Below are 22,246 nucleotides of genomic sequence, written 5' to 3'. Positions count from 1 at the left end.
GAAATTATTCACGTTTGCTTTTTAAGGATTTGTTTTTGATTTACCTCTTGCAATCCTGTGCAACAAACCTGCAATGTGAGATATAAACACTATCTGACATTTGTACGGCGCTATAATCACTTGAATGTAGAAAATACTTATTTTTATAAATGTCCCAACTTATATTCTTTTAAGGTCACAACACTTCAATGCCATCTATGTCACTTAGCTTACTCAAATTGCTGCTACTCATTTCTGAGCTATGGTTGTGTACTTATTTGTCTTTATTTCTATTTGATTACTAATGTATGCTTTACTTTTTGATTATTTCATGTCTCCTTTTTTTAGCTGCTATTCAACTTTTGCAGAACTTCTTTATCCTCTGAGGATGAAGTTGCTCAGTTCCTGCATTTTAGATCGATTTCAATTGTATCTGACTTTCTTTATTACTTTATTAAATATAATAAAAGACAAACTTGTGTATTAATCATTTATCAGTTTCTCTTAAGGGAATTGAAATGCCCTCCACAATGTAATCTGCATTTTTCTCGGCAGTCTCGAAACTCTGAAAAGTCTTTATTAACCCAGAAGCATGTTCACTCAAAGCCATCTGCTCAATTCCAATCTTCATCTTTGGGTCAACATCTTTGACATTGTCTTTATCAACCATGCAATAATGATTTTATTTGACTTACTTGTGTTGGCAGATGTTACAGTTGGCCTGCTTATTCTTCCATTCCTAAGTTTTGTAGAAACCTGTATAGAGTAACACTCCCCTGGCTTCAGGTTGTTGAATGTCATCTTGTTTGTGTCAGTTGTCTCTTTCATAATGTCTCCCTCCCTGCAACAAGTCACAATGTAACTCTCCACTTCACCAGCAGGGGGGTCCCAATGCAGAGACAGTGACTCGCTGCTGACCTGGTCGACTGTAATCTGCACAGGAGGGCTGGGCTCTATGGGAACATATAAAGGTTTCACTGAAACTGAACATTCATATTCTGTCAATGTTTGTCAGCATTCTAAAGTGCTGCTTAACTGCAGTAAAATAGTGTGGTAACAGAGAAAGCTACATAAAATAACAACATGGACTTAATTAGTCTAAAACTAATATGCATTACATACATCAACAGTGTCCCTCAGTGTAAGGAGTATACATTTTGAGGGAATTATCCACGTTTGCTTTTTATGGATTTGTTTTAGATGTACCTGTGCTACCATTCACAGTGCTGGGCGCAGCAGGAGGGATATCAGGTGGTGAAATGAAAGACTGCTGGTTAGTATTTACAATAGTTATTGGTGGAGGTGGAGGTGGAGGTGGAGGATCTGTCATAAGATTAGAAAAGTGCATCTCAGTATCTTTACATTACAGCAAATAGGAAGTCATTACATTGGATCAGACATTGACAGTCATACTTACAGTTGGACTGTGGTGCTGCTGGAGTGTTCTCTAATTTCCTATTGCTCAGGCAACAACCGCACAGCACAGAACAGCACTGTACTAGGACACCTGGATTTCCCTGTGGGGATTAACAAAAGTTTCTCTTTTCTTGAACAAAGGAAACTGATCCATAATATGAGAAAAATATGTTTAGATTTGAAATGTATCCACTGATACCATATTCACAGTAGCTGATATCTAACCGTTTACCTCTTCATCAGGGCTCTCCATTGTAGATACTCTTTCAGCCATGGCTCTCCCTCCACATTATTCATACAGCTTCTCACTGAAAGTTATCAAATTAAACTCAGTAACACCATCCACTCCAACACTTACTGTATGTTGCATCAAAATACAATCACTGACAAAAGAATGTGTCACGTACCTTTTCAGATCAACCATGGTATCTCTTCTTTTATCCTGGAGTTTTTACCTATTGTATATGCAATCGTTTTTTATAGGTTAAGTTTTAGTCCTGAGAAGAAAGCTCTGCACTTCTCTGGCAATTCAAGTGCGTAGTGACTCTCTCTCTTTTATTTCCCCGTAAAGGATTATCTAGTTCACACTATAATCAAAAGTGATAATGTTTTACAGCTTTAATGGTTTATCCTGCAATGCTGCAGACTGATCCTTTTATGCTGCTAGGTAAAGCTACTTTCAAATGTGTTTTGGACAGTTGATGGATCACGTGGTTTTTGAAAACAAAGATTACAGTCAATTACATTACATTTAGTTTAAAACCCTTTAGATGGCTTCATTCTTTTTTTCAGAATTAGAAAAATCACACAAAGTTTATTACACTTTTTTTTAGATCAAATTAAGTACCAATTCAAGGTTACATTTTCAATTTGACATTCCGTTCCAGCAATTCTGACTGATAAATGCAGATCTGGAAAGTTAAGGTCCTTATCGTCTTGTTTACATATCATGATGAAACTCTTTTAAAGGGGACCTATCATGCAAAATGCACTTTTGTACGTCTTTTATACATGAATATGTGTCCCCGGTGTTCCAGGGAACTCACCAAGTGTCAGAAAACACAACCCTCTCTATTTTCCTCCATACCCAAATCTCTAAAAAAGGGGCTGCAACGGATCTGATAAAAACTGATCCAGATTTGAACACTGTCCTGACGTCAGGACGGTGGCGCTACGGCTATTGGGCCAACTCCACCAATCAGGAGGAGACAGCCACTGCCGTTCGAAAGCGCTGGAGACGCTGTAGTACATATGCCAGGCCTGTAGGTGGTGCTGTTCTCACTGAATCTGCCCTTGCAAAAACAGGGATAAAAAATGTGAAATTGAGCAAAATGAGGCATGGCTAAAATGCATGATCTGAAAAAAAAAAAGTATAAATATGCCTTATATAGGTATGGTCCTACACTATATTATTCAAATATAGCATGATAAAGCATCCACTTTAAACATAATTTTGCAAATCATATTCGACCCTATACTTGGGAACCAGCACTGAATGAGTATCCAGATCGTCTGCATAGAAAACACGGTTTATGATAACTCTGCTTTCTATCATTTTAATGTTTATCAGCCTCATAGTTGGTTAGATGAATCATGTGTGTACACGTTGAAGAGGGCTAATGAAAGTACACTCAGTGCTGAGATTGATGATATTGATTACTGATGTTTTTCTCTTCAATAGAGCTTTAGACAGCATATTGATCATGTGGTTTCTTGGAAATGAAGATTCTGTCTACAGTTCCACAAATCTGTGCGAAAGCCTACAAATATATATTTGCATAAGCTTGTTTTGACAAATTAATAGTTAATGAATAAAATAAGTAAGTTGCCATTATGTTAGTAGGAGCATATACTATACAGCAGTTACTGTATTTGATCCGTCATCACACATAATTAAGATGACCAGATTATTGTTTTATTACAAACAAATAGCTCTTACCATGATGGATAAAGATCTGGAAAGTTGAGGTCCTTATCCCCTTTGCCTCTATATCATGACAAGACTCTTCTTAACGTTGTGTTGCAATTTATTTTTGGCCCCGTACTTGGAAACCAGCGCTGATAGAGCAGACAGATCGTTGCATACAAAAGATGGTTTATCAGGGTTTCACCACTCTGTTTTTTATAATACTGTTATCAGGCTTCTAGTCTGATAAATCATTACAGTACCCGTTAAAGAATGCTGATGAAGGTACACTGAAGAGTATTAATGTTTTCCAGCCTCAGTGTTTTCTCCTTCAATAGACCCTGAGCCTTGAGCTTTAGACAGTTCATTCATCATGTGGTTTCTTGGAAATGAGGATTCAGTTTACAATAAATGATATCAAAAACTTCATGAAACCCACCTCAGATGGCTTCATGAGCAAAGGTGTGTTCTTTCCTTTTTATAGAATTAGGACACATCGTTTCCTTCAATCAGACAATGGTTACACATTCCCAGGTACAATTAATAGCATACCAAAGTGAAACTATGAATACATTCAAGCTTACATTTTCACATTTATTCAATTTAAAAGGGAACCATTGGCTCTTTCTATCACAATGGGATCTAAGTAAGCAACATATTGCTAATAGAAAAGTGTGCTTTGGTCGACAGCTATATTTTTAGAAGCTTTTTTGGTCAAGTCTACAATTTGACAAGACAATGCCATCTGTATAAACTTTTAAAAGAGAAAATTGTGTGATCGGCCGATTAAAAAAATGTGCATGGCTTTTAAATCTTAGTAAAACAACAAATAATTAGTAATTACGAGTCAGAGAACAAATGTCTTTCTTTCTTTGTTTTTCTCCAACCAGATTCATGTTTAGCTTTCTTCTTATTACATGGGAATGGTACCTCATTATTTTGTGTTGCCTCAGAATAACATATTGTCCAGTAATCGATATCAGTGGCTCGTCATGAACCATTGCCTACTGGCACGCCCACAAATGGCAGATACCTGTTGTGTAACTTGGATTTTGGAATGATTTGATTTAGTTTTAAACGCTGTGCATCCTATTTAGTCATTCCTCCAAGAGCTTCTACTTTATCTTGACTGCATGTTCAACCTCAGTATTTGTTTGTTTTTAAGCACATTTGAATGCAGATAGAAAACTGCATTTCACCAACCATTAAAAAAGGAAAGTTGGAAATGATGTTAAAAGTACTAGTCACTTTTGATATTTGGCAGATATAAACAGATACATCCTTCTCTTGAATTTTATTTTAAAGATGGAAACGCAAACAAATGTTACTATCTAATTTTCTGCAGTGGGACAGCTGTGTCAGTTAAATTACCGACACAGTGTGACGACATAAGGCTTCTCCTTCCTGGGTACAGTGTGTGTGTGTGTGTGTGTGTGTGTGTGTGTGTGTGTGTGGTGGTTATCAGACACACTGTCAGTGGACTTTCTTTTAAGGCGCCGTTTACACGAGGAGAAAACTGCTTGTATCTGCATAGTTTTGCGTGCGTATAGCCCTATTATTTACACGAGGCCGATAGAAACTGACCACACAAACGATAACGGGTCCCAAGGTGGATAGATTTGCAAACGAAACGCTCTGGGGGGTCAACCGAGTCCGTTTAATCGCCTCTATACGAATATTGCCTGAAAAAATAACGACAGCCCCGCCTCTTCGCACCTCTTCCCACCTCTCCCCCGCCTCATTGCTGATTTGTTTCTACAACAACAACAACAAGAATGGCGGATCACAGGGTTGCTGTTGTGCTCCAGACGCTACTGACCATGATTAATATGTTAGTGCTACAACTACGGTGCTTCTACGACAACCACAAGCAACTAGTGGACATGAAGAACCACATACACGACATGTGGCTAAATCCACCGCGGAGAACAACCAGAAGGGCGACCAGGAGAAAGTTTTGGGTAAGACCGGGCAGAACTAGCAGTTGGTGGGACAATTTTGTCAATGGCGTTGTCGTGGACGATGAATGGAGGGAGAACTTCCGCATGTCCAAAGCCTCTGTCGTTGCCCTGACTGAAGAACTGCGGCCATATATCGAGAAGAAAACTACAAACATGAGGGCGCCAATTGATCCACTGAAAAGGGTTGCTGCGGTTCTTTATTACCTGAGCGACGAGGGAAGGCTACGGAAGACTGCTAACGCCTTCGGAGTTTCCCGCCCGTCTTTGTCCCTCATTATTAGGGAGACATGCAGAGCGATCACCATCCACCTGGGTCCAAAATACATCAAGCTGCCTTTTACTGAGCCCGAGACCGCGGATCTGGTTGAGGGGTTCCATTGTACACATGGCATGCCACAATGTTTAGGAGCAGTGGACGGAACCCACATCGAAATCAAGCAGCCATCTAACGACTCCACTAGTTACATCAACAGGAAAGGAAAATATTCCTTTAATGTACAGGCTGTCTGTGATTACAGGTACCGATTCATGGATGTCGTGGTAAAGTGGCCTGGGAGTGTGCATGATGCACGGGTCTTTGCTAATTCCAAGCTAAACATGTACTTAAAAACTGGAAAGATCCCTGCTCTGAAAAAACAGATTGTGGACGAAGAGGAGGCCATACCATGTATGTACATAGACTGTACATTTTTTTTAAAGGTGTTTATTAAGATGTGATAAACATTCTTTGTTACATTCCCTGTCCTCACTGTGCAGCTCCTTCAGCGACAGGCTGCTGTACAATATTCATATACCTGGCTAGGTATATGTACCTGGCTGCTAAATCTGAGGACTGTTACAGGATTTTTTGTATTATATCCTAACTGTTTTTAGTACTTTTTAATGCATGTCACATGTGTGAAACTAAGCAAATAACTATGTGATTCTCCAATGTCAAAAGTGTGAAACTAAAAATAAAATTGGCTGCAACCACTTCCAGACTTTCTTTGAACTTAATGTGCAACAAATGTCATCATCCTCATGAATGAAGTTATATGGCCCATTCTACCGAGTCAGGTTGTCCATATATATTTTGTACCGTATTTATTTACACATATAGTAAAAGAACCGTACATTTTGATATGGTATTTTCAGACTGTATTGGCCACTAGCGAAACATAGTACATACACTGTAGTAAAAAACTATTATATTAACCTGTTAAGATTGTGTTACCTTCCCTTCTCTAAATAGTATTTTAACCAATATTTGAGGATTTTCAGTAAAAGTAATATAAGCAAATGTTGAATCAAAGTTGAATTTATACAATTCATAAAAATCATAATGCAAACTTTCTTTGTGAAATGCATAATACTGATCATATTGATTCCAGAGATGAAATAGAAGGGAATGAGGCTATAATGGGTAATTTCTTTGGTATTTTGAGCAAAACACTTCATAGACATGTTTTTTATATATCTGAGACTATAATATATGCCTAACAATAGTTTGGGCTTTACCATTAAGGCCCAATGTGACATATCACAGTTCAGATATTTGACACTAGGGGGGGGTTACTTTTCATAAATGTGGTGTATTTAGTCAAAATTAGGTTTACAAGGTGAAAAGGACTTACAGCCTCCCACACACTGATATAGATATCTCACTGACTGTAATGAGGGAGAAGGAAAGAGAGTGAGGAGAGTGCTTGCGGAGTACATTGACCCTTACATGAAAGACAAGACTGTTCTTTTATTTTAATAAGGTTTTTTATTAATAACATTATTTATAAATGTGTACACAGTAAAAGGGAAAAAAATACCTTTGCTAGCTAAAAAAAAAAGGCTTAAAAAAAAAGTGATTCTCCATTTGTACAAAGTCTGGTGGAGTTAAAAATAAAAATGTTTACAGACTTCCTTTGACCAAAAAGTGCTGTGAAAAAAAAAGAAGCTCACTGCTTTACTGCTCCTCCTCATCCAGTGACCGCCTGAATGAATATGGAGGAGATTGTTGCTGTGGGGTGTGTGGTACAGAGGGGTTTAATCTTGGTGTGGCCGTGTGTGGCCTTCGGGGTGGGTATGAGGGCACCTGGAAGTGTCCATATCCACTGTTGTTAGTATGAACTTGCATGAACTGGCTCATCAGGGAAAGGCCATTCTGTACAGTCACATTAATGTTGTCCATGGTGTTGTTCATACGATCCATGCTGGCTGCGCTGCGGCTGGTTGCTTCCTCCATTAAGTCCAACATCCGGCTTTTTAATCGCAGCTCTTCCTGCACCGCATGTTCAGCTGGAAGCTTCCTCTTCATGCGGTCACTTCTGTGGCCGTCCAGCCGTGCCTATAATAAACCAGAGAAAGTTTGAATTAATACACAATAGGACCATAGCCACCAGATAACAGAACACAAAAGGCATGTTGTGAAATAGCTCTCAATACATTTTACAAATAAAACAGCTCTAAATACTTTCTAATTTTACCAAGCTTAAACCGGTTCAGTTTTTCAGTGGAAGGTACTGCATCATAGTATATAGCAAGCCCTTTAAGATTGAAATCATGAACATACCTGGAGCAGATCCCTGCGATGACTCACAACCGCAGCAGTTGGCAGAGTTCCGTTGGATCTACTCGACTCTGGCAAATCCATGGAATGCTCCAAACTCGGGGATGAACTTGGTCCGGGCGACGACTCTTCCATGTCGAACAAGTCCCCTTGTACCTGTTTTAGTTTCGCTGTAAGCTGGCCCTGTGAAATTGTGTTCTTCTCGTGAGGGAAATCTTTTTCAGTCGGGGTCCTCGGATATTGCGCCTGAAATAAGTCGGCTATCTCCGTATATTTAGGCTTGCAGGACTCCCAGTCTACATTATCCTGTATTTTTGTCGTCTTATACTCAAGTGTTACACTTAAAAGAAGTTCCACCTCGTCGTCGGACCACGAAAATAGCTCCTTTCTTGCGCGACTAACAGCCATCTTCGTTTGTTTGTTTTGTTTGTGCCTCACACACATCCGGGGGGGATCTTATACTCGCTGCTTTTGGTGTATTTTGTGGCGGAAGTTACAGCGCCACTTACAGTCCCGCCATATGTACTACAGCTTTCGAGCGGTCTCGTGTGGAAGTACAGCGCCACTTACAGTCCCAGCATATGTACTACAGAGTTTCCAGCGGCAGTATGCACACGGCTCTGGATCTGTGGGCGGAGCTTTGATGCGCATGTAGCAATAACACTTCCGCATAGCCTGCACTCGTGTTTCCTCGCGCCCCTCTCCTCTGGAAGCCTCCTCATTCATCGACTCCTCCGCACGCATTTAAGGAATCATGACGTCCTTCAACGATTGATTTCCGGGTCAAGTTGAGGATGGATATTGGGATAAACCTTGTGAGTTTTCCTGATAAATCAGTAGACAGATATGATTGTGTTGTCTGTGTGTGGAGATGTTTGAGGATGACAGCAGCAATGGACTGCAGAATCAGTCAGTACACTGTGACGGGAGCTTCAATTGGGACAACTGTAGTTAAACATATTAAGTTGTCAATTGCAGATAGTTGCTCTTCTTAATTCACTTTGCATGTCTTGAGGCTACGGTTGTGTTTTAAATTAAATGTCTTTAATTGTCAGGTACAATTAAGAAATGTTTAAGGTTCCATGTCTTTATGTTTTAAAAATAACAATTAGAAAGAGAAATCCTGAGTTTAAAGTAGGTGTTGTTGCAATTCATGTCCACTAGATGTCAGTAGTCTGCTGGAGTCCATGTTCAGAATGAATAGGTAAAGGACAGTTTTCAGTAAGACCATGTGATTGATTTCTTGAACAATGATATAACTGGCTGAATGTATCTTTAACACTGTTAAAACAATGCTCAGGGTGGAATACAGGTCAGTCATTATTGTCAACTCCGCTGACCTGAAGATGAAGATAATGAATGACATGGACTGACTCCCCCTTGTTGTATTTCCATCTATACTTTCTTTATCCAAATGTAATCATGTGTTTTTAATTAGCAAAATATACAGTTATGGGACAAATCAACACAAAAACACTAGAAAGCAAAACATGCACAGACATCCTTAAAAACATTCTTTACTTCTAGTTTCTTGTTAACAGTTTAAATTCAACTTTAAGTTAATCTGAATGTCTCTCACTTTCAGAGTCTGAACCTGTGATTAGCCGTGGATCAGACTGGATGTATGTGGACACACCTAGCCTCAGCAAACTGCAATCAGCCAAGCAAACCAAAATGACTTCATGTGGCCCACGGTAAAGACAGTGACACACACACACACACACACACACACACACACACACACACACACACACACACACACACACACACACACACACACACACACACACACACACACACACACACACACACACACATACACACGATTCATTGCAGAGTTGCACCTGTTGTCTTGTTTTTACATTATTTGTTGTATTCAGAATCCTAAGATTTGAGATGAACAACATTTTTAAAATAATGGTATTAAAAAAAGATGATTATTAAAAAAATATATATTTTTAAACTATATAAATAAATGAGGTGATATTTCTGTTTACTTTAGAAGTTATTATACTCTGTATGCTGTGATTCTGATCTGCGAAACATTAAAGACATCCATAGCCAGTCTGCAGATGTGGTCTGTTAGAGCCACAATGAAGTCAAAGTTATTATTTAGATTCATAATTTGATAAATGAATTAATGATGTAAAATGATTTATATTGCCATGGTGAATATCTTTTGATGAAATGATTGTTTATTTTAAATCGTAAATATGATCTGTTTCCTTGTACCTTCCGGTGTTTATTTAAGTGAGGTAATTGAGGACAGCTGGGGTGCTCTGAGACCTGATGAGACGGGGAGCGGAACAGTTTTTCGACCGCAAATTATAAACTAAATTAGTGTTGCAAATTGGACTGCAAAGTATAGTTTATATAGGAAAGTATATCGCCGAAATTATTAGTTAGATTTGTTATTTTGAGACTATTTAAGTCAATACCTTTTTTGTTAATAAATTACATTTTTTGACTGAAAACCTTCGGCTGCTTATTGCTCTGGATTGCGTGTCGTCAACCCCGCTCTATAGTGGCATCAAAGGAAACCTTGGATGCCATTACAGATGAACAACATTTTTAAAATAATGGTATTAAAAAAAGATGATTATTAAAAAAATATATATTTTTAAACTATATAAATAAATGAGGTGATGATATTTCTGTTTACTTTAGAAGTTATTATACTCTGTATGCTGTGATTCTGATCTGGGAAACATTAAATACATTCATAGCCAGTCTGCAGATGTGGTCTCTTTATTGAAATAGTAAACAGTAGTAAGTATACATGTTAACATTATAAAGAAATGAACAGTATAAAGAATGAATGGTGTTTTGTATTACGTAAATATAAAGAATCAGATACTTCACAGAAACAAAAGATTAGAAGATCTGAGTAAAAGAAAGATCATATATGATGCTGTTACTTGTTGACAATAGCACTTTTATATTGAATGATCTTTTAAGTGAGTAATACATGTAAATATGTGATATCAGATACTTCAATGACAGGAAACAAAGTGGTTATAGATTTTGAACAAAGAGAATTAAATGTCTTACTGGATTAGGTAATAAAAACAACCTGAAGGATAACCTACACGTTGACAAAACATGAAAAATGCAACAAAATAAATATTCACAAAAACAATACCATCTTTATATCATCCTTAAGTTGATTCAAACCTGTTGTCATGTTTACATGTTGACATGCTGAATATGAACTAAATTATCCTTTAATTGATCTAAAAATGTTAAAAATGTGGCATTTGAAAATGAAAACTAACATAATACATGTTGAGTAAATATTATAACATGAACATAAAAATGTAAATATTTGGAGGTAAATACTTGATTGGAAAACAAAGAAAGACTTTCAGGTTTTTGGTAAGGCAATGACATATAGCACTCAATAAAGTAAGAACAACATTCATGTGTAATCTACATGTTGACATTTAGATTGAATGATATGTTAAACATTGAATATGTAAATATATAAATGAAACAAAATAAGAATAGATTCTAACTCTCTGGGAAACGGTCACATGTCAAACTGAACTTGATGACAACAGACTTTCTGTCATGTTTACATGTTGACTGTACCACCACTAAAACACAATGATTCATTCACTGATTTAAAAATCTAAATGTGTGGCTTTTGATGCAGCTCAGAAATGAAAAGAGAACAATTCTGAATGTGTCAATAAAAATGTAAATAATAAGAATCAGATACTTATTTGAAATAAAAATAAAGACATTGTATAATCTTCATGTTGACATGAAGACTGAATGATATTTTAAAACATTACAATTGTTAATGTGTTTATGACAAAACCACAGAAAAACATAAAAGCAAAAATGTTTGCATCAGTTACTTTAAGGAAATAATCTGATTAATTGATACTACAATAACAACCAAAACAATAAGGATTTAAAGTATGTTAATCAAACTGAAACGTTTACAAATTCCTTGTAAGTTGTTGTTGAAATATTTGGTCAACCTTGCCATCTCATAAAGAGCATGTTACTTTGTGTGCTTCTCTTCATATAAATCAAGTGTAATCTAAATGTCCATGAGAGGATGATGACTGTAATGAGGAGGACGGGACCCTCTGAGCACAAAGCTTGTAGTTTCTCATTTGATATGAAATGACTCTTTGAGGCTTGCCTCTGCTTGCTCAGGTGTGATTTCTTTCCAAACTTCAGGAATATCAGCAGGCTTTGCATCGTATGCTGCTGCAAACTCATTGTTGAAGTTTGCCAGTACATATTTCCAGTAGTCTGATGCCTGGAGGCTTGCATCTGGTGAGATTTTCCAGTCCGGATAGATTTCCCTGTAACGCTTGAAAGGGTGCGGTTGATCTTTTGTAGCACTGCAGTGAAAAGAAATGTCACTGTTCACAGAGGAAGAGCATATTTCAATGCAACGTTTTTCTGAATCACTCCATCTGTATTGACCCAGACCCTCTGGTCGATGAAGTGAAGCGAAGTGCTCAGTGTGGGCTCTTCCTCCTGCCTCACAGGGCGCTTTGCAGAACGGACACTGTTTACCACATCCAATCAGTGTGTTGAAAAGCTCGTTCTGAGGATTCACATGAAGGCTCTGTAGTTTAGTTTGGATGTTTGTTTTCTTAAACTTCTCTCTAAAAGTTTGTGCCATCTCCGTCACACACTTAGTGAGCCAGTGAGCAAACTGTTCCTGGTCGGCATTATTCAGGGTCATGAATGCCCCAAGAGCATCCTGGGAAATGACCAGTTTGTCACCAAGTTCCTGACAGACAACTTCAACAAATGACTTTAAGTTGCCACTCTTTCCTGTTTTAGCTTTCTGGATAGCATCATTTATGCTGTTGACACATGACTGGAGATGTTGATCCTCAAACTCCGTTGACCCATTTGAGAAGTGTTCCAATATTTTGTTGAGTATCCATTTCTTTACATATTTCTCATATGAGCAAATATAGCTCTGGTACTTTTTAAAGTCATCCTCTGAGAGCAGATCCAGTAAAAGTGAATACTGGAAGGACATTCTTGTGCTGAACTGCTCACTTGTCTTCATTTCACCAATGATATCAGGACCCAGGGAATGGTTGACAAAGTCTTCGACTGCAGGCTTCAAGCATCGGTCTGTGAATTCTTCTGCCTTCTTCTGGCACTGGTCTACATTACGGAACACGTCTTTAAAATCAGAAAGAGACTTTTCTTTGTTTTCCTTCAGACATCTGTAGGGATCATTCTTTTGGATTAAATCTTCATGCATTCTCTGAAACCTTCTGGCTGCGTCTCCACAGATGTGCTGTTTCAGAGAGACTTCAAAAGTGATGTCTGTTCCAACTTCCTGATTGTTCTGCAGCCTCTCATCAATCATGTTTAGAATCTCATTGATGTAAGTATCATGGTAATTGCTCTTTCTTTGCATTTTTTCACTCACCATCTGTGAGCAAACTGCAATGATGCCGTCAGCTGTTTGTTGTACAGCCTTTGCATTACCTGGTATGTTTAACCACTGTTTAAGTCTGTGTGCACTTTGATTCAAGAGTCCTTCAACTGTATATTTAAATGGCCCCAGTCCACATTCTCTCAGGCTTTTTTGACTTAACATATCACTTACGTGACCTCCCTTGGTTGATAGATTTGTTCTCAGGTGGTGAGACACAGGTGTGAAAATGTCCTCAACCTTCATTTTTGTAAAGGATAGTTCATTCACTGTTTCAGTCCACATCTTGTCAAATTCTTTGTTCAGCTCTATCTCTGTCATCCTGACTTTTTTCTTCCTACATTCTTCAATCAATGCACAAACTCTGCCCTCTAAGTCCTTTGTGTGGTTCACCTTGATTTTATCAAGTTGTGTCATCCCCTGTCTGATGTCGGCTGCTGCTGTGAGTTGATTAAACACAGAGCTTTCCATTTCTCGTCGAAGGCTCTTTGCACTGTTTGCAAACTCCTCTCTGTATCCTTCAACAAGATAGACATGACCCTCTGTTTGCTTGAAGTACTGTTCCAGATTTCCAAGAAGCTTTGTTTCCCATTCAGACAGCTCTGTCAAAGCTTCATTTTTCAATAGCATGAGAAGTTCTCTCATGTCAGATTTGTTGGATTTATCAGCAGGTGTACCGAAGTTGGAGATTCTTGTTTCAGCTTGTGTAACCCATGTGAACATTTCTTTTTTGAAGTCCCATTCCCATTTGTTGAATTCTGTGCACAGCCTCATGTATGCATCAGCCACGATGCTGTTTCTGAAGCTGAAGATGAAGTTTTCATGTTTTACTGCCGTCCACAGGCTCTTCATCCACTCTGTAAACTCCAAGATATTATTAGCTGATGATCCACAACTTCCCAAAATGGTGATGATGTTCTTCTTGAGCTCATAGACAGCCTCGCTGTAGCCTGCATTGACTGCTGCCATCGGTGGGTTTCCATTCCAGAGTCCAGGAATGTACCAGTTTCCAGTGTCTGGACTGTACTCCATCACATCAGTGAAGCTCATGTTCTCTTCTTTCTTTTCCATTTTGGCTGCTGCCTGGGTCATCTCGTTTAACTGTTGCAGGAGCAGTTTCCTGTCTCGCAGGTTCTTGTCATGGGCTGAAACATCGGACACATTCTGGTGAACAAACTGACATTTGGGCTTCTTTTTGCCCACCTCTTTCATCCTGAGGAAAGTGTGTACAACTATCTGTAGGATGTCCTTCATTTCTGCTAAATTCTCCATTGAAACATTGATGATGGTGATATCACTCAGCCCCACAACAAGTGTTGCAAGCTCATTGTCGTGCTCATATCTATTGTCCAGTTGTGCAAGCTCTGGTGACTTTAAGCCCTCAGTGTCAATGATCACCATGAAGTCACAGTTGAAGTCTTTTCTGACATCTTCATTGATTTTAATCAGCAACATAAAGGCACCTCGAGTGCATCGACCACTGCTGACTGCAAACTGCACTCCAAACATGGTGTTGAGGAGAGTGGACTTTCCTGTGCTCTGAACTCCAAGAACTGTGACTACCAGGATCTTGTTCTTAGGAGACACCAAGGCATTGAGCTGAGAGAGAACGTCAGTCACCCATCTGAGAGGTATGTTGGATGCTTCTCCATCTACAAGCTCTAGTGGAAATCCATCAAGCATTAACTTAGCACATAGCTTGGGGAGATGCTGTAGTTGTTGACGTGCTGGGTCTGTTTCAGGAAGGGAAAGGGAAGCTTCATAGATCTGCCCCATTTCACGGAAGAAGTGTTCAGTTCCTAATGAGCTGTTGGAAAGTTGTTGGTCAATATCCTTGATCTCCTCTTTGTTCTCAGGGTTTTTGCATTTTTCTTTGTACTGCTCCCTGAGGTCACACAGGTTTTCCCGAGACACGTTATCGAGGTTCATTCGCATCCATTTCAGGAAATAGCACCTCTGTATCCCCGGGTTTGATATTGCATAGATGAAACATGTCATTGCCTTTGAGATGTCATGAGAGTTCTGTTTTTCCCGAAGTTTGGTTTTCTGTTGCTGAAGATCACTTTTGTATTTTTCTATATTTTTGGACCCAACTTTCCGAAGCCGGAATTCTTCCTTCTCCAAGCGAGTAAGGTCCTTCCATATCTGGCCTTGCAAGGGAAGCTGAGCGTCTTTGTATTTAAGAATGTCTTGAATTTCTGCAGTGATAGCATCTGCATTTTCCTTGGCAGTCTGGCACTCTGGAGAGTCTTCATCAACACAAATTCCATGTTCATGGGCAACGTCAGACATCTTCTCAATTCCCATCTTCACCTTTGTGTTTTCAAATACATTGCTGACTTTTTCCCGCAAATCTTTGACAAAGTTTGCATAATTTATGTTCTTATCTTTCAAAAGGATGTTTCTCTTGGTTAAGCTTAACTTGGTTGCTACCTTTTTTACAGCATCTAATTTGAAATCTTTGCTTTGACGGTTAACCACCAAGAAGATCTGGGCCTTCTGGTTTTGGTTGTTTAGCAGCTCACACTCAGAGTTCAAAGCATCAAAGAACACAAAAACTGCTGCAGATGTCTGACACAAGAAAGCAAATTGTGTTTCAAATGAAGCAATGTCCCCACGAAGGTTAGCTACAGCAACTGGATCGCTGAAGACATCCATGTTTTTGTTCCCACAAGGGAGGTACCAAGTCATTTCAACCAATCCATTGGATATTCTCCTTGGACTGTCACCACCATCCATGTAGCGGTGAACAAAGGTGTCATGGTACTGCTGAGAACTGCTCAGAAGCTTATTGAGGATCTGTGACTTGGACAAGGAGCACTCACCCAGTCTCACAAAAGATATCATTGGAAGTTCAGAGACAACAATTCTCTCTTCAATAAATCCCTTGGATTCTGAAAGTGACTGAGGTCTGTACTTTTTAACAATATCTCTCATGGCCCAAAGCATGAGTGTGCACTGCCTTGTGTCACAGTTGGGAAGCAACAGAGGCACGGAAAACTGACACATGGACATTTTGAGGGCCATTTCCTGCTGTACAAAACCATCAGAGCACAGGAAGAGAGCTGTGATAATATCAAGGGGATTCAGTGTGTCACCTGAATGTGTACTTTCATCGAGATGATCAAGATCTAAGTTATAATCACAGTCTGATTCATGTGAAGGTGTACATTTTACATTCCTAGCTGTCACATTAACCATCATTAGTTTCTTCAGAAAATACCATGGAAGATCTGAATTACACTTGGCAGGTTCATCAGTAATGGTCTTCTTGTCAATCCTTAGAAGTGTGCTTAGGGATAACTTCTCTTTGTAGTGGTGATCCAACCCCAGTTCCTCCAAAAAACTCTCAAGGTGTGGCTCTGTAGAAAATGAAAGAGAATCATACTAAAAACATTATCCGTTATTCCACCAACCCTAAGCATGGATCAAAATATATTTTAATATTTATCAATTGCTAAAACTATGACTACGTTGGTCATTCAGTCAGTCAGTAAACTGCTTGTCTAATCGCAGCCTGCTAATGAATTGTTGGTTAAAGGACCTTGAAGAGGTGGATAGAGACATTTCTTTGGATCAGAATACGGCAGGTTGATGAAAATCCTCCTGGCACTGAATTGGACATTGGCATTATTCATAGGTGATAACTGAATGAAACTCAAAAAGGGTGCTGTCATCAATCATATTACCTAACAGCAGAATATCCTGGGGAGGGTTAAACCGTATAAACTGTATACATACTTATGCTCTCTAGACCCATAAAAGGTTCAGTTGTTCTTATCCTGACTTAACTATTATGCATTTCATTATACTTTTTAACAGTGTTGAAAAAAGTACTCAATAAATATTGATACCAAAGTGTAGAAATTAAAGTAGAGATGTGTGTACCAAAACTAAAAGCTTTTAACAATTTTAGAATAATATATATTGTAATTAGTAATCTATTAATGTGGTCACAATTTAAATGTTGCAGCTGGTAAAGGTGAAGCTCGCTTTTATTACTGTTTTACTTTCAGCTAAACAATGACAATACATCATAATTCAGTAGTTGATTTATATATTTGTATTTTTTAATAAGATCTTGCTAAAAGTAACATAACGTATGTAAAAAGTCAAATTTGTTAGCATGTTGTGAGGCAGGATCTATAGAAACAGCCAAACGGGTGTCTTTCAGAAGAAGAAATTGGTAACTTTCTTGTATTCAAAGATAAATACTGCAGGGATGGAATCTGGACTTCTTCTTCTGAAGAGTACATCAACCCAGAAGCATGTGCAAATAAAGCCATCTGTCCAATTCCAATATTCATGTTTGAGTTCCCATTACATTACTGATTTCTTTATACAAACCTTTGACGTTGTCTGCAGCCATATGCAATAATGATTTCATTTGACTTACGTGTCTGGACAGAGGTTTTAGTAGGCTTGCTTATTGTGTCCCGAGGCGATGACTCCCTGCTGACGTGGTCGACTGTAACCTGCACAGGAGGGGTAGGCTCTGTGGGAACATATAAAGGTTTCACTGAAACTGAAAATTCCCATTCTGTCAAAGTTTGTCAGCATTTTAAAGTGCTGCTTGACTGCTAAGTAAAACAGTGTGGTAAAAGAGAAAGCTAAATAAAATAACAACATGAATGTAATGGCAATTTTAGTGTTCCAATGTCCTATATTCTTTTGCCATTACTTCACAGGAGGGCTAGAGAGTGATCCAGACGCAGACACAAACAGATGATTTTCTGGTCTTTTGATGCAGTTTAGAATGATGTTTTATTTAGCGTTCTACATACCAAGGTTTAATTATACATGCAATAGTTGTGGTGAGCATCTGCCGGGCTGGTGGAATCGGTATGCTCTTTCCTCCTGTGTCCTCGTCCTTTCCTGTCACCTATGACCCTTTTTATACACCCAGTATAACCTGCAGCTAACCCCCGCCACCAAGTGTCCAAAATAATATTGCAGTATAAATATAAATAAAGTAAACTGAGACACCAACAACACCCATAAAATGGCTCCTACAATGGACTTCATTTGTCTAAAACTAACATTTATTACGTACATCAACAGTGTCCCTCAGGAGTTTACATTTTGAGGAAATTATTCACATTTGCTTTTTAAGGATTTGTTTTTGATTTACCTCTTGCAATCCTGTGCAACAAACCTGCAATGTGAGATATAAACACTATCTGCCATTTGTACGGCGCTATAATCACTTGAATGTAGAAAATACTTATTAGTGCGAATGCTGTTTACAGCATTCCACTATAGTTCTTCGAATCTTTATTCTTCCCCTTATTATTAGTGCGAATGCTGTGCCACAGCATCCCACTATAGTACTTCAATTTTTTCTTTATTAGTGCGAATGCTGTGCCACAGCATTCCACTATAGTACTTCAATTTTTTCTTTATTAGTGCGAATGCTGTGCCACAGCATTCCACTATAGTACTTCAATTTTTTCTTTATTAGTGCGAATGCTGTGCCACAGCATTCCACTATAGTACTTCAATTTCTTTATTCTTCCCCTTATTTCACCAATACTTTGGCTCTCCATAACTTCAGCTTATTTTCAGCTACAGAAACCATTCAAATATTAAACTATTCAGCCTGTTCAGGAATCGATGGGAAACCTTCAACTTTTTAAAAATATTTTATACTTTTTGAAATATTCAGCTTTTTAAACTCTTTTTTTTAACATTGAAGTCAATGGGAGATGCCTTCAAATCCTCTTTTCCTACACTTTGTGCCAAATGCTACTCCTTCCACATACTTTCAGCTAGACACTTCATTCCAACTTTCAAATGATCACAACACCTTCAGCTATTCAAACTTGACTTTTATCTTTGATATCTTTTACACTTTTTGAAATAATTAACTTTGTTTGGAGCTTGGTAAAGAGGCTTTCTTCAGATTTTAACATTAGTGTGGATGGAGCAGCTTGTTAAGTCTAGAGTGCTTTGATCTCAAAACAGAGTGCAGCAGTTCTTCAAATTCTCCCCCAAAAATGTTTTAAACTTGCCATAATTCCCAAACCCTACACTCCTCAAACATATTTTTTCATGAAAAACGTAGGAAAACCTCTCCTAGGTTGGAAAATGAAAAATAATTAAGAAGAAATATTAAACAAAATGCCTCTTGAGGGCATGAAGAGACAAAAAGTCCAGCTAGCTCCCAATTGATTCCCATGTTAAATCTTTCTGGAACTTTCTTCAGAACAGAGAGAAGTACACTTTAGACAAACTGCTCCCATCTCCACATTTTACACACAAAACCAAAAAAAAACAACATATATCAGTTCATTGGGGTTCCCTGATGCTCACGGTCTGGTCATTTTTTGATAGGAGCCATAGTTTTTGAATAGTGATAGAAGAGTGATAGGGTGATCAAGAGAAGAGATGGCGATCAAGAGGAGAGAGAGAGGGCGATCAAGAGAAGAGAGAGAGGGCGATCAAGAGGAGAGAGAGAGGGGCGATCAAGAGGAGAGAGAGAGGGCGATCAAAAGGAGAGAGAGAGGGCGATCAAGAGAAAAGAGAGGGCGATCAAGAGAAGAGAGAGAGGGGCGATCAAGAGAAGAGAGAGAGGGCGATCAAGAGAAGAGAGAGAGAGGGCGATCAAGAGAAGAGAGAGGGCGATCAAGAGAAGAGAGAGAGAGAGGGCGATCAAGAGGAGAGAGGGAGGGCGATCAAGAGAAGAGAGAGAGAGAGGGCGATCAAGAGAAGAGAGAGGGCGATCAAGAGAAGAGAGAGAGAGAGGGCGATCAAGAGGAGAGAGGGAGGGCGATCAAGAGAAGAGAGGGCGATCAAGAGAAGAGAGATAGGGTGATCAAGAGGATAACTCCTATGAAAATGTTCAAAAAGTGCTCAAACTTCACATGTGTGCTAACAGTCCAGACATGAAGACATCTACGGGACAGTTTTGAGATTTCTTCAAATGCCATTGCCATGGCAACACAATGCTCACCATGAAACACTGGTTTTCTCATAACTTCAGTGAAAATGCTCGAAATGGCCCAAAACTTCACAGGTTTGGTAACGATGCAGCCATCAACACATTTATCAGTTCATTGGGGTTCCCTGATGCTCACGGTCTGGTCATTTTTTGATAGGAGCCATAGTTTTTGAATAGTGATAGAAGAGTGATAGGGTGATCAAGAGAAGAGATGGCGATCAAGAGGAGAGAGAGAGGGCGATCAAGAGAAGAGAGAGAGGGCGATCAAGAGGAGAGAGAGAGGGCGATCAAGAGGAGAGAGAGAGGGCGATCAAAAGGAGAGAGAGAGGGCGATCAAGAGAAAGAGAGGGCGATCAAGAGAAGAGAGAGAGGGCGATCAAGAGAAGAGAGAGAGGGCGATCAAGAGAAGAGAGAGAGAGGGCGATCAAGAGAAGAGAGAGGGCGATCAAGAGAAGAGAGAGAGAGAGGGCGATCAAGAGGAGAGAGGGAGGGCGATCAAGAGAAGAGAGAGAGAGGGGCGATCAAGAGAAGAGAGAGGGCGATCAAGAGGAGAGAGAGAGGGCGATCAAGAGGAGAGAGAGGGGCGATCAAGAGAAGAGAGAGAGAGAGGGCGATCAAGAGGAGAGAGGGAGGGCGATCAAGAGAAGAGAGAGAGAGGGCGATCAAGAGAAGAGAGAGGGCGATCAAGAGGAGAGAGAGAGGGCGATCAAGAGGAGAGAGAGAGGGCGATCAAGAGAAGAGAGAGGAGGGCGATCAAGAGGAGAGAGAGAGGGCGATCAAGAGGAGAGAGAGAGGGCGATAAAGAGAAGAGAGAGGGCGATCAAGAGAGAGAGGGCGAGCAAGAGAAGAGAGAGATGGCGATCAAGAGAAGAGAGAGAGGGCGATCAAGAGAAGAGAGAGAGTAATGTAACCTCCTAATGTAATGTATAACTCCTATGAAAATGTTCAAAAAGTGCTCAAACTTCACATGTGTGCTAACAGTCCAGACATGAAGACATCTACGGGACAGTTTTGAGATTTCTTCAAATGCCATTGCCATGGCAACACAATGCTCACCATGAAACACTGGTTTTCTCATAACTTCAGTGAAAATGCTCGAAATGGCCCAAAACTTCACAGGTTTGGTAACGATGCAGCCATCAACACATTTATCAGTTCATTGGGGTTCCCTGATGCTCACGGTCTGGTCATTTTTTGATAGGAGCCATAGTTTTTGAATAGTGATAGAAGAGTGATAGGGTGATCAAGAGAAGAGATGGCGATCAAGAGGAGAGAGAGAGGGCGATCAAGAGAAGAGAGAGAGGGCGATCAAGAGGAGAGAGAGAGGGCGATCAAAAGGAGAGAGAGAGGGCGATCAAGAGAAAAGAGAGGGGCGATCAAGAGAAGAGAGAGAGGGCGATCAAGAGAAGAGAGAGAGGGGCGATCAAGAGAAGAGAGAGAGAGGGCGATCAAGAGAAGAGAGAGGGCGATCAAGAGAAAGAGAGAGAGAGGGCGATCAAGAGGAGAGAGGGAGGGCGATCAAGAGAAGAGAGAGAGAGGGCGATCAAGAGAAGAGAGAGGGCGATCAAGAGAAGAGAGGAGAGAGAGGGCGATCAAAGAGGAGAGAGAGGGCGATCAAGAGAAGAGAGAGGGCTAGCAAGAGAAGAGAGAGAGAAGAGAGAGAGGGGCGATCAAGAGAAGAGAGAGGGCGATCAAGAGAAGAGAAGAGGGCGATCAAGAGGAGAGAGAGAGGGGCGATCAAGAGGAGAGAGAGAGGGCGATCAAGAGAGAGAGAGGAGGGCGATCAAGAGGAGAGAGAGGAGGGCGATCAAGAGAGAGAGAGAGGGCGATAAAGAGAAGAGAGAGGGCGAGCAAGAGAAGAGAGAGATGGCGATCAAGAGAAGAGAGAGAGGGCGATCAAGAGAAGAGAGAGAGTAATGTAACCTCCTAATGTAATGTATAACTCCTATGAAAATGTTCAAAAAGTGCTCAAACTTCACATGTGTGCTACAGTCCAGACATGAAGACATCTACGGGACAGTTTTGAGATTTCTTCAAATGCCATTGCCATGGCAACACAATGCTCACCATGAACACTGGT

The 22,246-nt window shown here is 39.7% G+C and overlaps 1 protein-coding gene, 1 long non-coding RNA gene and 1 pseudogene across 2 annotated transcripts in view; 1 reads left to right on the top strand and 2 right to left on the bottom strand.

Annotated features, from left to right (window-relative positions):
- Positions 1 to 22,246, bottom strand: part of LOC117487666 (interferon-induced very large GTPase 1-like) — a 339,011-nt gene that overhangs the window by 135,079 nt on the left and 181,686 nt on the right. The gene's annotated exons all lie outside the window — the stretch shown is intronic.
- LOC117487670 overlaps positions 1 to 22,246 on the top strand; it is a 259,379-nt pseudogene that overhangs the window by 143,570 nt on the left and 93,563 nt on the right.
- The window catches only part of LOC117487673, a 31,785-nt gene continuing 20,072 nt past the window's right edge, over positions 10,534 to 22,246 (bottom strand). Inside the window, exon 2 of the long non-coding RNA XR_004556425.1 lies at positions 10,534 to 10,886. This is a non-coding gene — a long non-coding RNA (uncharacterized LOC117487673). The remainder of the gene's footprint in view (positions 10,887 to 22,246) is intronic.

The sequence above is a fragment of the Trematomus bernacchii genome, unplaced genomic scaffold, assembly GCF_902827165.1.
Source record: "Trematomus bernacchii unplaced genomic scaffold, fTreBer1.1, whole genome shotgun sequence".
NCBI lineage: Eukaryota > Metazoa > Chordata > Actinopteri > Perciformes > Nototheniidae > Trematomus > Trematomus bernacchii.
Note: the sequence above shows the minus strand (reverse complement) of the source record. Positions and strands in the feature narration are given on the sequence as shown.